General features: G+C 34.9%; 1 pseudogene; it reads left to right on the forward strand.

Moving 5' to 3' along the window:
- The window catches only part of LOC107871716, a 45,822-nt pseudogene that overhangs the window by 9,842 nt on the left and 21,955 nt on the right, over positions 1–14,025 (forward strand).

Raw genomic sequence — 14,025 nt, forward strand, 5'->3', positions numbered from 1 at the left:
GTCCCAAAGTCTTCAGAAATGCTGTTTTAGCCCGGGACAGATTTTCCATGCAGCAGATTTAGTCCTTTATGCGTCCAGCTCCTTTCCATCTCGTTTGTGAGCTTTCTTTTGCGTCAAGTAAGCCATAAATTGCTGTATTTTGCATCATTTATACCTGAAACTTTCCTAATCACATTTGTTAGCTCATTTACAGGAAAAAGGACTAAAAGTGTACGAAATAGATAATTAGTTCTCGAAACTAGGCTAAAATATGGGCAAAATATATTGATATAGGCGCGTAATTTCGCCTATCATCAGGTAGCCCACTGGCCCAAGTTCGGTACATTTCCATCATTTGTTGTCTCAGTCTCAAATTCTCTTTCTTTAAACTTTTAATTTCCTGACTCTTTGTTTTATCCATGATGTCACTCTCTATATCCTTGTTGGACACAACTAATTCTTCCTTGGATTTGGTGTGATATGGAGGACCAGCCAGGAAACCACAAACCAACCACCTTAAACTAACTGAACAAGAGGCAACAAATATGTTAGAGTTCAACATTTTTCAAAACCTTTTTTTTTTCTTGAAAGAAAAAAAATCACTGAACCCTAGAAGGGCGCCTACGTATCTCACCCCCGAAAGGGGAGAATCAGGTTTTTTGCATTTTTTTAGGCTTAACATCCCTATACAAAATGAAACCTATTTTTACCAAATAAACTCTTTTTGGGTTTTCCATTTTGAATTTCATGCGAAAATGAAACTTGAACCTATTAAAGGAAAATCTTTTTGTAGTTTTCTCTTGAAGATGTATATGAAAAACCTACTCTGAATGAAGAGTGAATAAAATCTTTTTGAATTTTTGAAATAAGATCCCCGAACCAACAATAGGTTGCCTACATATCTCACTCCCGAGAGAGGAGAATTAGGGGTGCATAGTTCGTGAAGTCTGGACAATTAAGGATTCACTGAAAGATTGACCCTAACTTAAGAGACACGACCAAAGACAACCGAATAAAATCTTTTTGGGGTTTTCAATTTGAGACTTCACATAAAACTGACACCAACAACTACGAAAGAAAAATCTTTTTGGCATTTTTGTTATAAGAAATATACAAAACTTCTACCAACTTTTTTCATTTTTCTTTTATAAAATCTCCTGTAAAAAAAAAAGTTTGAAATTTTTGAATTGTGAAAAACAAAAGGCATAAAGAACTCTAAAAACTACAAAACTCTTTTTTGGACTCTTTTTTCTTTTTTTCTTTTTTTTTTCACACTTTACTTCTAACACATGCTTTACCCCACATCAGTCTGTCAAATGACCACGTTATCCTCAAAGATGCCACATTTAGCACGTAGAAATGGTTTAGAGGTAAGTCTCCTACAAAGGACCAAGTGAGCCCCGCTAGGTCTCAATATGATGCACATAAGCATGACCTAAAGGCTGACCTACGCTGAGGTTCACTAACAATGCCGTTCAGGGGAGCATATGATCGATAGTGGCTGCTTAGCTTTTCACCTACTCCATACATCCAACGGCTTCCCCGCTAAAATAAAGGTGACTCTTCGTGCACACGACGTGCGCTCTGAGACTTGTTGCAAAAAGAATAACATGGATTATACACATGATGTCAGATATAAAAGCGGTAACATATAGGATAAATACTATTAACAAAGAGCACGAAAATGCACAAAAGTGAAAACACAAACAAAAATCACAAACAATGCTTATACACTCGTAATGCCAAACAAAACCGATACGACTCCAAAAAAAAGCTCGGATTCTGCAAGCATCCCCAGCAGAGTCGCCAGAGCTGTCACATCCCTTTTTTAACTCCAAAAAGATTCATTTTAATATTTCGAAAGGGTTTTTATTTATTAAAGTGACAAAATGAAGGTTGTTTCAAAAAAAGGATTATTTACAATTTTTTATTCAGAGTCACCACTTGACATAATTCGGTGTGCCAAGTCACCTTTGAAAGATCCTTTTCAAAACAGTTTGACTCTAAAAACTAATTTGCGAACAGAGATTCTGGTTAAGGAATTCTGTTGACCGAAGGGAAGGTGTTAGGCACCCCTCGTTCCCGTGGTTCGACCACGGTCGCTTGGTGGAGCGTATTGGCTAATTTGACATTATAAATATATAAACCACACAAAATCACACAAAACAATCAATCAAACAAACAAACAAAACAAATCCAAAATTATAGTGTCCATTCCGATTATTACAATCTCGAAATAGAAAAATGTGAAAATATAAACCTACTCTATTCTATGTTAATTCTAAACCACACTCCATTTCTTTCTCCACCCGACGTTCTGGGCCTTGATCGTGCGTCGTCTTCAAGTACATGGCACTTCAGGGCATTCCTCGGATAAATCAATACAAATCCCTCGGGCCATTCCCCGGCCGAATAGATCCCAATGCATAAATCAAAACCATTCCACAAACATATTCAAACACTCAACAAATCGTTATTCCTAAATTTGCCTACCCAGCCTATCGTTTGCCTATCAATTTCATCCTATCATGATACTATCATGTTTAGCATTCGTATTTACTCCAAAATAACCAACAACAATAAATCAAGACTAAACAATATTCATTTTTATCAATTGCTACTATCCAAACCCAAACTCCCTTCTTCTTTTTTTGCAATAAATTTTCACACAAAACAATATTCCAAACACATGCCAACATCAAATTCATGCCATAATTAATTACTCACGGATAAATAATATAAAACATCAAAAGAAATATCCAATCATAACCACCAATCACAATGCTAATAAAAGAGTAGAGTTGAGAATTGGACCTCAAAAACCTTCGATTGACTTAAGAAAAGAAATAAAAATCATCCCGAGAGCCTTAATGGGTACCAAATCTCGACTATAATCCAACTCTAACACGGATAACTCCGGAATCCGATTCGAACTCAAAAAGAAAAACCACGACAACAGTGAACACCCAAAACAAAATACGAATAAAATCGAGACTGGTAGAAGGAATTTTACCGGGATTAAACTGAATCTTGCCAGAACCAGATTGAACCTTACCGGAATTAAACCTAAAACCAGTCAACACGATTGATTCGAGTCGGGTCAGGGTTGAAATCCACAGTTACCGCACCGTCGAAACTCCGGTAGCTCCAACGATGACAGAAACAAGAAGAAATAGATGACAGCAATGTTTTTTTGGTGAAAGGATACTATTTTCGGCCAAGAACACCAGAGCAGTAAACCCCAGTCTCTTTTCTCTCCTCTCGTTCAAATATCTTCCTCTTCTCTCTATTTTTCCTCTCTCCATCTAGTTCTCTCTCTCATCTGTACGTATGAATCGTTTGCATGTATATGGTCTTCAATGGAAATTATGTGTGCGTGCCTATGCAGTGAAGGAGTGTGTGCTTTTGGTGAGATGTGTGTTTGGTGCGAAGAAGAAGAAGGAAAGAAGAAAAAAAAACCCTCCTTTCTCTTTTTTGTCGTATATGTATGTGAATATGGTCCCTTATCCGTGTCCATTCCCTGGGTCTAAAAAATATATAAAAAGGGGGTAGGGGGTAGGGTAGGGTAGTGGTGAGGTGGGGGTAGGGTATGGGGGCATCGGGTAGTGATGTGTTGTCCAAAATTGATAGGAGGAGTGGTTAATTTTGTTACAAAAGAATAATTGGGCATTAGGTTTGTTAGTGGGTTTGTTATTTTTTTGTATTTTTGTGGAATATAATCATATGGGTGAGGGTACGTGGTGAGGTGAGCTAAATATGGATAAAATTAGACTTCGGAAGGAACAAAATTAGGTGTCTATAGTTATGAATGTCATTTTTATTGATCCAAAAACCAATAAACCAAATCGATATTAAAAAATCAGACCGATCCGACCGAACGCCCACCCCTAAATTGAAACCTGAACTAGATAAATTCAATTCTTTAATACAACCATGTGACAAACTGATATTCATGCTAGTAGTGCACCAAAAATTTGTCTGCTGTAGAAATAAGATTAAACAAATAACTCAATTGATTCACACAACCAACATCATACATGACAGAAACTGAAGAGAATCGGCAAAAAACATCAACTGAAGTCATAGGACTAATGTTGGAGTCCCACATCATCAAGAGCGGCTCAACAAATTTGGTGGTCTAAAGTCTAACTCTTAATAAAAAGTTTTCGATATATTCAATAAAATTAGCTTTTGTGTGCACCTTGTGCATGTGGCGTACGTGCATATCGTGCAACGTACGTGTATTTTATGAGCATTTCGTGCGTTATACGTGCATTTTGTTGTCAGTTAGTAAAAATATTTTAGAATAACAGAGATATTATCATTAAAATTTGTGTGTGATATACTATCATTATGAACTATCTTCTAACTTAAAAATGAGGGCTCCAAAAAAATTGGGCCCCAAGCCATTATTTTTAGTGGCTTTACGGTATAGCCGGCTCTGGACATCATTTGTGGGATGGGAACATGGACTCCCGATATGGTCTTAGATAATCTTCTACTCATGAACTAATTTTCGGATTGAGTTAGGTCCAAGGTCCATTTCCTTCTCATGGTATTAGAGTCAGGTCCATCCTATTAATTGTTTCTAAAGTTGGACAAACAACCCCCACTCCCACTCCCAAATATTGTTCATGCTTTAGATGTCCACTTCTCAGCATACCGTGGTGTTAGAATACCACATGTTTGTGGAATAGGAACATGGACTCCTTGTATGAGTTACACCCAAGGTCCATTTAGTTGTCTATTAAGCTATTTCCAGACCACATTTGTTAAACTGTATTATTATGCTGTCACTTTCAGAAAATACTCTCTTGATGGGAGACGTGGTCGATAGAGACATTCTAGGTAATTCGGGGGTGTTTTTGCGAGTCTCAAGGTTAAGATTATAGATTTCTATTCATGCATAAGACAGAAATTACAGATTAACATTTCTTTTCCTAATCTCTATAGCTTTTTATTTGTTCAATTCAAGCTACCTGCAAGTTATAATATTGGGTTTTAAAATAGATTACTTTGTGAAGTTCAAGCTCATATTATTTCAAATTGTCACGGACAGGCATGAAAACGTTGCTATTTTAGTAGCAGCATATTTGTAGATTTCTTTTGGAACAATTTCAACTTATTAAGTCATACTTTATCCTGCATTTTAATCAGATAGTGATTCACTTGGAGTCACCTTTTCATCCTAAAATGTGCGTCGTACTTCTTGAAATTTCTAATGTAGAGAATAGCAGAAGCAAAGTGTAATTTGGAGAGACCTTCTGCTAACCCAAGATCGTTAACTAAGATTGGAAGATTCAACTAAAAAGAGAAAGCTATGAAAAAAAGCTTTGTTACGGAAGAAAACGTCTTGAATTGGATTGTCTTTTTTGTTTTGTATTAGAAATATCTGTTCTAAGAATTGTGTAGTTAGTTAAAAGGTGCTGAGCTGTCAACTCATTACATTACAGTTAGTTGTTAGTGGAACAGATTGTAAATGACAGCCGGATGCACAACTAAGAGAAGTATATATACACACAACATGCCCTATACATTGCATTCATTGAAGAAAATGATTACTTGAAAATTCTCTCTTCTATTTTTCTTCTACTGCAATGGAGATAACAGTTACTAGTTCTAGCTAAATTCATATGGTATCAGAGCTTCGATCATCGTTTTCGTTGTAGATACTTGAGCAATTACTTCAGTATCCATGGCGGATACAGACAGTGTAGCGAGTACAGAGACTATCACCATTGATCATCATTATCTACTTCATTTTCAAGCTTCAGACATGCCTGGACTTGTCATCATTCCAATCAATCTCACAGGGCTAGAAAATTATGCATTGTGGAGCAGATTAATGAAATTAGCACTTTGAGGTAAAGGAAAGCTGGGATTCATAGATGGATCGTGTGTAAAAAGTAGTTATAGAGGTGAATTGGCGGAGTTATGGGAGAAATGTGATGCAATTGTTCTCTTTTGGATTGGATGTACAGTGGTGAGTGAATTAATGCCTAGCATTTTATTTGCTTCAAGTGTAAAGCAAGTTTGGAAGGACTTCAAGGAACGTTTTGATCAATTGAATTTGACTAGAATTTATCATCTATGGACTGAGATTGCAACTCTCCGACAAGGTATGGATTCTGTTACCTGTTATTACTCAAAAAATGAAGGATTGTTAGGATGAATTAGATGTCATGGTTGTTTTACCACATTGTGATTATGCTGAATCTAGATTATATGTTGAACATTTACGATCTCAAAGGCTTTTACAATTTCTCATGGGATTGAATGAGAGTTTTAGTCAGATTAGAAGTCATATTTTATCCAAAGGTCCTATTATTAGAGTGAATGAAGCTTATGCAATTGTCACTCAAGAAGAAAGTCAAAGGAGCTTAGGTGTACAGAAGGACACAAGGAAACTGTATCTTTACTAGCAAGAAGAACACAAGGCACAGCCTAAATCATTTGATTCATCTTCTATAACAAAAAAGACAGATTTGTATTGTGAGCATTGTGGGTTTAGAAATCATGTTATGGAAGATTGTTATCGATTAGTAGACTATCCTCCAAATTTCCAAAGCAAAAGGCTAGAGATCAAACATTAAGTTCCAAACAACAAAACTTCCCCCAATCACAGAGAATAGGAAACCCTGCTGGTTACAAGCCCCAAAATAACTTCAGACCTCATTCTAATGCACTTAGACCTACAGGTGTCACAAAGTTTGCAGGTTATAGGCATCCAACGCAAGGAAGAGGATACAGACCTTAGGCCTACTCCGCCACCACTGATGAAGGAAGTGTTCCTTCTACATCTCCTATGCCATATTTCTTTACAGATCAGCAATATGAGCAATTGATAGGAATGATGAATAGAAATAAAACTCAATCTCATGCTCAAACTCATGCCTCAAATTTAGCAGGTATCAATTGTTTGTTATCCACTTCTTTTTCATGCAAATGGATAATAGACTCAGGCTCTACACATCACATTACTCCTTATAAAGATCTATTAAGCTCTCTTCTAAGACTGGAAAATAACTCAAATACCAAAATTTAGATCCCCACAGGAGGAATAACTGGTATCACTCATGAAGGGAAAGCTACAATTCTAGGAGAATATGCATTGGAAAATGTGTTACATGTTCCAACCTTTAAGTTCAACTTACTCTCAGTGTAAAAAATAAGAACAGAATTATCTTGTGCTGTTATTTTTTTTCCTTATTTTTGTATCTTTCAAGATCTCTCCAATGACAAGGCATTGGGGATTGGTAAAGAGCAGGAATGGTTGTATATCTTAAGAGATTGCTTCACATCTTTTAAATCTACAGCAGAAACATTCATGACTACTTCACTTCATGAAGAGGATACACTGTGGCACTACAAATTAGGCCATCCTTTTAGAGGAGCTATGGAACATATGGAGTCTTTACCTAAGAAAGTGGACATTAAGATGCATAATAGCTGTGATATATGTCCTTTAGCAAAACATCATAGGTTATTTTTTCCTACTAGTACTAATAAGTTTGTTGCTCCATTTGAGCTAATACATTTAGATGTCTGGGGACTATATAAGAAGCCTACGTATGACGATAAATGCTCCTTTGTAACACTGGTAGATGACTATAGCAGGTATACATGGATTTGTCTAATTCAATTAAAGTGTGAGGTGTTTACTATATTGAAAGGTTTTCTCTTCTTAATAAAGACTCAGTTTGGTGTTTGTGTTAAAGTTTTGAGGTCTGATAATGGTACAAAATTTGTTAATTCTAAGTGCAGAGATATATTTACTGTTCATGGTATAATTCATCAAACAATTTGTGTTTATACACTTCAACAGAATGGGACTATTAAGAGGAAGCATAAATATATTCTAGAAGTGGCTAGAGCCTTGAAGTTCCAAAGTGGAATTCCAACTAAATTTTGGGGAGATTGTGTAAGAACTGTAGTGTACCTTCTTAACAAGTTACCATCCAGTGTATTAAAAGGTAAATCCCCGTATGAATTACTATTTTACAAAGTTCCCAAGATAGACCACCTCAGAGTGTTTGACTGCCTTTGTTATGCTAGTATTTTGCCTAGAGGTGATAAATTTCAGGAAAGAGCAAAGAAGGCTATTCTTATAGGTTATTCAGAGACACAAAAGGAGTACAGGCTATATGAAATCAATTCTGGAGTTATATTTATTAGTAAGGATGTAACTTTTAGAGAAACAGTGTTCCCTTTCAAGAATATAGTTGATGTAGCAGACACTAATATTGATGACAAGTTTAGTTTTCCACTTACTCATTCAGTTCCTATAGAGCCAAATAATGCTCCTATTTTGCAATCACTCATTCTTGATCAAGATGATCCTCCATTTGTAGTTACAGATATTGATAATGTTATTCACCAAACAAATACACTACCTGTTGAAGATGTACCAGAAATAATGCAAGAGGAACATATACTTACACATGTTCCTCCTCCACATGATACAAAAGAGGAAATTATGGTTGCTCATACTAATCCTGTGCAATCGAGTAGGCTTATTAGGAATGTTAAACCACCAGGATAGCTTAGTGACTATGTTACTTCCATCAAACCACCAACGGTTTCTTGCACTTATTCCATTAGGGTTATGTGACATATTCTCACTTGTCCAACACCTATCAGTCTTATCTGATCTCTTTTTTAGCATTTCAAGAACCTAAGTCCTTTCAAAAGGCATCTCAATATGCAGAGTGGATTAAAGCAACGCAACAAGAAATCACAGCTTTAGAGAAAAATCAGACTTGGGAACCGGTGCATTTGCCACCTGGCAAGTAGCCTATAGGATCAAAATGGGTATATAAAGTGAAGCTTAAAGCAAATGGTGACATAGATAAGTACAAAGCAAGGTTGGTCGCCAAAGGCTATACTCAGAGAGAAGGTTTGTATTATCATGAAATCTTCTCTCTAGTGGCCAAAATGGGAATTTGTAAGACTGTAATTGGTGTAGTAGCTTCCAAAAATTGGGATATTTATCAAATGGATATTAGTAATGCTTTTCTTCAAGGATATCTTTATGAGAAAGTATACATGGAACTGCCTTAAGGCTTTCACAAGTAGGGGGAAACCAGAGTGTGCAAGCTTCTGAAATCCTTGTATGGACTTAAACAAGCCTCAAGGTAGTGGAACATTAAGTTGACCACTGCTTTGTTAAATGGTGATTATACACAAAGTTCTCATGACCATTCTTTATTCACCAAGCAACACATAGATGATATTGTAGTGCTTCTTATCTATATGGATAATATACTGCTTACAGAAAGTAATACATATCTTATTTCTGATGTAAAATAATATTTGCATAGCTAGTTTAAGGTCAAGGATTTGGGTGAGTTGAGATACTTCTTAGGAATTGAAGTAATGAGGTTTCAACATGGCATACTTCTCAACAAAAAAAATATGCAATGGAGCTTATTTCTGAAATAGGGATGAATGGTGCTAAACCTGTTTTCACTCCTTTAAAAGCTAATGTCAAGCACACTTCTGCAGAATATGACAAACTTAGTGAAAAATCTGATGATCTATTATTTTATGATGTTAACTCAAATATTAGTAGGGAAACTAATTTATTTGACCATCACCATACTTGAAATTTACTTTGATATACAATTAATTAGTCAGTTTATGCAGTAACCTAAACTTTCTCATTGGATTACTGCTTTGAGAGTGGTAAATATGTCAAAGGATCACCTAGATTAGGTGTTTTGAAGCCCTATAACAGAGATGACAGTCCATTGTGATTCTGATTGGGCTACGTTCCCTGATACTAGAAGATTAGTTACTGGTTTTGTCTTGTAGTTGGGATTATCTTTAGTTTCATGGAAGTCGAAGAAACAATATACTGTTATTTGAAGTTCTACAGAAGTTAAATATCGCAGCATGGTAACAGCAGTAGTTGAGGTTATTTGGATGGTGGGACTGTTGAAAGATCTTAATATTTAAGTTAAAACACCTGTGCAGTTGTTTTGTGATAGGAAGGCTGCTATGCAAATTGCATCCAATCCTATGTTTCATGAATGCATAAAACATATTAAGATTGATTGCCATTTCATTCGAGAAAAACTCAAAGAAGGATTGATACAGCCTGTGTATATCTCAACAAAGTTTCAACTTGCTGACTTGCTTACCAAAGGGTTAGGAATATCTCAACATCATTTCTTATCATCCAAGCTAGAAGTTATTTATGTATTTCACCCTCCAACTTGAGGAGGAATATTAGAAATATCAGTTCTAAGAATTGTGTAGTTAGTAAGAAGGTGTTGAGCTGTCAACTCAGTTAGTTACATTAGAGTTAGTTGTTAATGGAACAAATTGTAAATGACAGCTGGATGCACAACTAAGAGAAGTATATATACACACAACATGCCCCATACATTGCATTCATTGAAGAAAATAATTACTTAAAAAATCTCTCTCTTCTATTTTTCTTCTACTGCAATGGAGATAACAGTTACTAGTTCTAGCTAAATTCATATTTTGTCTTGGTTGGTTACAAATGCCTAATATCATCCCCTATTTATACTTGTGTAAGGATGGTTCTAGAAAATCTTCTAGATAATTCTACAAGAAAAATCCAGTAAACTCTATCTTCTACCACTACTCTAGAATATCTAGATAATTCTACAACTTGTTCATTACACTATACTAAGACATTCTATAAGAATCTATGATATTCTATTACCAGATTATTCTAGAAACTTAACTAGAAAACTATGATATTCATTCTACTAAAAAATTCACTCTACATAATTTTCACTCCCCCTTAAAGTGATTTTTTTGAAGCTATCTCATACTCGTTGTAGAAGAACTTAAATGAAGCTTTGAACCATGTCTTAGGAAACCCTTAGCAGTTTTTACCCAACTTCTCTTTCTTCTTTCAATGATGAATATTTTTAATCATCGATTTGTCCTTGCTGAGTTTTATGATGTTGATTTCTTGAGCTTTCCCTTTCTCTGATCTCCTCCACAACTTCATTATCTGGAGACATACATGTGATGAAGAAATTTGGAGCCTTAGTATTCAAGATTTTATAACTTACTCTTTCTAAAGAAACTTTGTAACACAAGGATATTTCATCTATATCAGCCTCCTCATTTGATTTGATAATGATATGATCATCAATTTTTTGTGAAGCCTCAGCATCATAATAGGATCCACCACTAAATTTTGTTTGTATCTCTTCAATCATAGCGTATGTCTCTCCATCTAAAATTAGGGCTTTACTTTCAGCGTCACCATTCATTGGATCTTTAGCTTCTTCATTAACTTTCAATATTTGCTTTGAGTCAGTGATTGACCTTGATAACACAGATGATTGATCAGAGATATCAACTTTTATTATATCTCCCTCAATGCTTCTTTGAAAAAATTTTCGCTAGCATATAGAGTTTCAGACACTGACTGCTCAAAATCTACTTCAATAGCCTCGACATCCATACTTTTATTGTCATTTTCATGATCTGCTTCTTTGATTTCCCTGATAGCAGCGATCATGTCACCTGTCTGAACGTCTTCTAAATTTTCTTGCTTCTGATCAGTGTCTTCCTTCTCGGCATGATGGATTATATTATGTCTGATCCAATCTCTTTCCAAATTTATAAAAGTCAACACATTTATTGCTCGACTCTCAGCTTCTAAGAATCTTTCCCTGCCTTCTTCTTCTTCAATAACTTTTTTAGTATAAGTCATATTGCTCTCTGTGGCTCGACAATATCTTCTTATATATCCTGATTTGCCACACCGATAATATCTAAGAGACTTCTTAGTATAATTGTTAAAAGTCTTTTTCTTCTTTTTAGGCAAGCTCGAACCACTTGAGAATCTAGTGTGAGACATATCTCTTAGTTTTCCTTTAACGCTCCTTTTGTCAGCTACAAGAGCATTTTCTTCCCTTTCTTTGATAAATTCACCAGCCAATTATTTGGCTAGTAACTCTTGTGATGATAACAAATTCTCAATTTCCTCCAGGGATAGTTGTTTAGCCCATCCCTGAATTGATGTCACAAAGGAAATATATTCTGATTTCAAACCACGAATGATAATTCTTCTTATTCGTGCTTCAGAGATAGCCTCGTTCGTATTCAATAAAGGAATCTCAAAAGATAAGTTCTTAATCTTTAAAAACTATTCAGCAATAGAAAGATTACCTTGAGTAGTGTTCGCCAATTCATTCTCCAATATTTGTAGCGAGTCTTCATTCTTCTTATTGAACATCTGGTCGAGGGTCCTCCTTATTTCATGAGTTGATTTACACCTTATGATGTGGTCAAATAAACTGAAGGAGATAGACATCTTTAATATGAACTCCGCCTTTGCATTAATGTGATTTCACTTCTTGCATGTATTACTACTCTCCGATCCGTTGTCTGAAGGACTTGTGTTACTCCCATTAACAACATCCCACAAATCCTTGCCCATAATGTATGATTTCATGCATTTCCTCCATACCTTGTAATTGGATTGGCTTAGCAACTCCATTCCCAATTCATTAACATGAGCGCTTAAGTCCATTAGGACAAACAATTTGAATTGACCACAAACCCGACCTTGAAATAAACACAAATCAATCTACGACTTTGGCTCTGATACCATGCAGAGAATAATATAAGCAAAGTGTAATTTGGGGAGACCTTCTGCTAGCGTAAGATCGTTAACTAAGATTGAAATATTCAACTAAAAAGAGAAAGCTATGAAAAAAGAAACTTTGTTATGGAAGAAGACATTACTAGAAAACTGTAAATTATATGGGGATTTTACCTAGGAAATAATATCGCAGAAAATACATGCAGAGTTACCTACGAAAATATTAAATTTCTCAACATTAAAATATATTACCTGCGAACTATATATTTGCAACAAATTTCGCAGGTAAATTTGGTGCCATATTATGCAAATTTTGTACTTGCGACATTACCTGGGGAAATGTATCATCGGGTATTTTATCTCTAGGTAAATCCGCAGGTATATGGACAAATATATATATTTTTTAAATCCATAGAAAAATTTCCAGATAATTTATCCTACGGATTTACGTAAAGATATTTTGGTAGAAATTTATGTAATGGATTTTATTACTTAGGAAATTATTTGAGGATTTTGTGCTACGAATTTTGCTGGAGATTTATTCTTAGGGATTTACCTGTGAAATTATTACTTGCGACATTACCTGGGAAAATATATCGACGGGTATTTTATCTCTAGGTAAATCCGCAGGTATATGGACAAATATATATATTTTTAAAATTCATAGAAAAATTTTCAGGTAATTTATCCTACGGATTTATGTAGAGATATTTTTCTGAAAATTTATGTAATGAATTTTATTACCTGGAAAATTATTTGGGAATTTTGTTCTATGAATTTTGCTGGGGATTTATTCTTGGGGATTTACCTACGAAATTATTACTTGAAAAATTACCCGGGGGAATGTATCGACGAGTATTTTATCTCTAGGTAAATTCGCAGGTATATGGATAAATATATATATTTTTTAAATCCATAGGAAAATTCTCAGGTAATTTATCCTACGGATTTACGTAGAGATATTCTGGTGGAAATTTATGTAATGCATTTTATTACCTGGGAAATTATTTGAGAATTTTGTTCTGCAAATTTTGCTGGAGATTTATTCTTGGGGATTTACCTTCGAAATTATTACTTGAGAAATTATTGGGGATTGTGTTGCTACAAATATAGCTGAAATTATTTCTTGGGAATTTTCCTAAGAAATTATTAATTGGAAAATTATTGGGGCATTGTGTTGCTATAAATTTAGCTGAAATTATTTCTTGGAGATTTACGTTTGTGACTTGAAAAATTTAAATAGGAAAAAGATAAACATGGAGAATAAAAAACATAAAATAAAAATAAATTAGACATTAAATCAGTGGACACGTATAATCAAGCAAAAGATGCTCAAAAAATTAAAATTAGTTTGTTGACATAGATGGTATCACAGATGTATTAGAGCTGAATAAACCTTAGCTTGACTCGTTATGTTATTACCAAAAAGTTAAAGAGGTGAAATTTTG

The sequence above is a fragment of the Capsicum annuum genome, chromosome 5 (genome assembly GCF_002878395.1).
Source record: "Capsicum annuum cultivar UCD-10X-F1 chromosome 5, UCD10Xv1.1, whole genome shotgun sequence".
Classification (NCBI taxonomy): domain Eukaryota; kingdom Viridiplantae; phylum Streptophyta; class Magnoliopsida; order Solanales; family Solanaceae; genus Capsicum; species Capsicum annuum.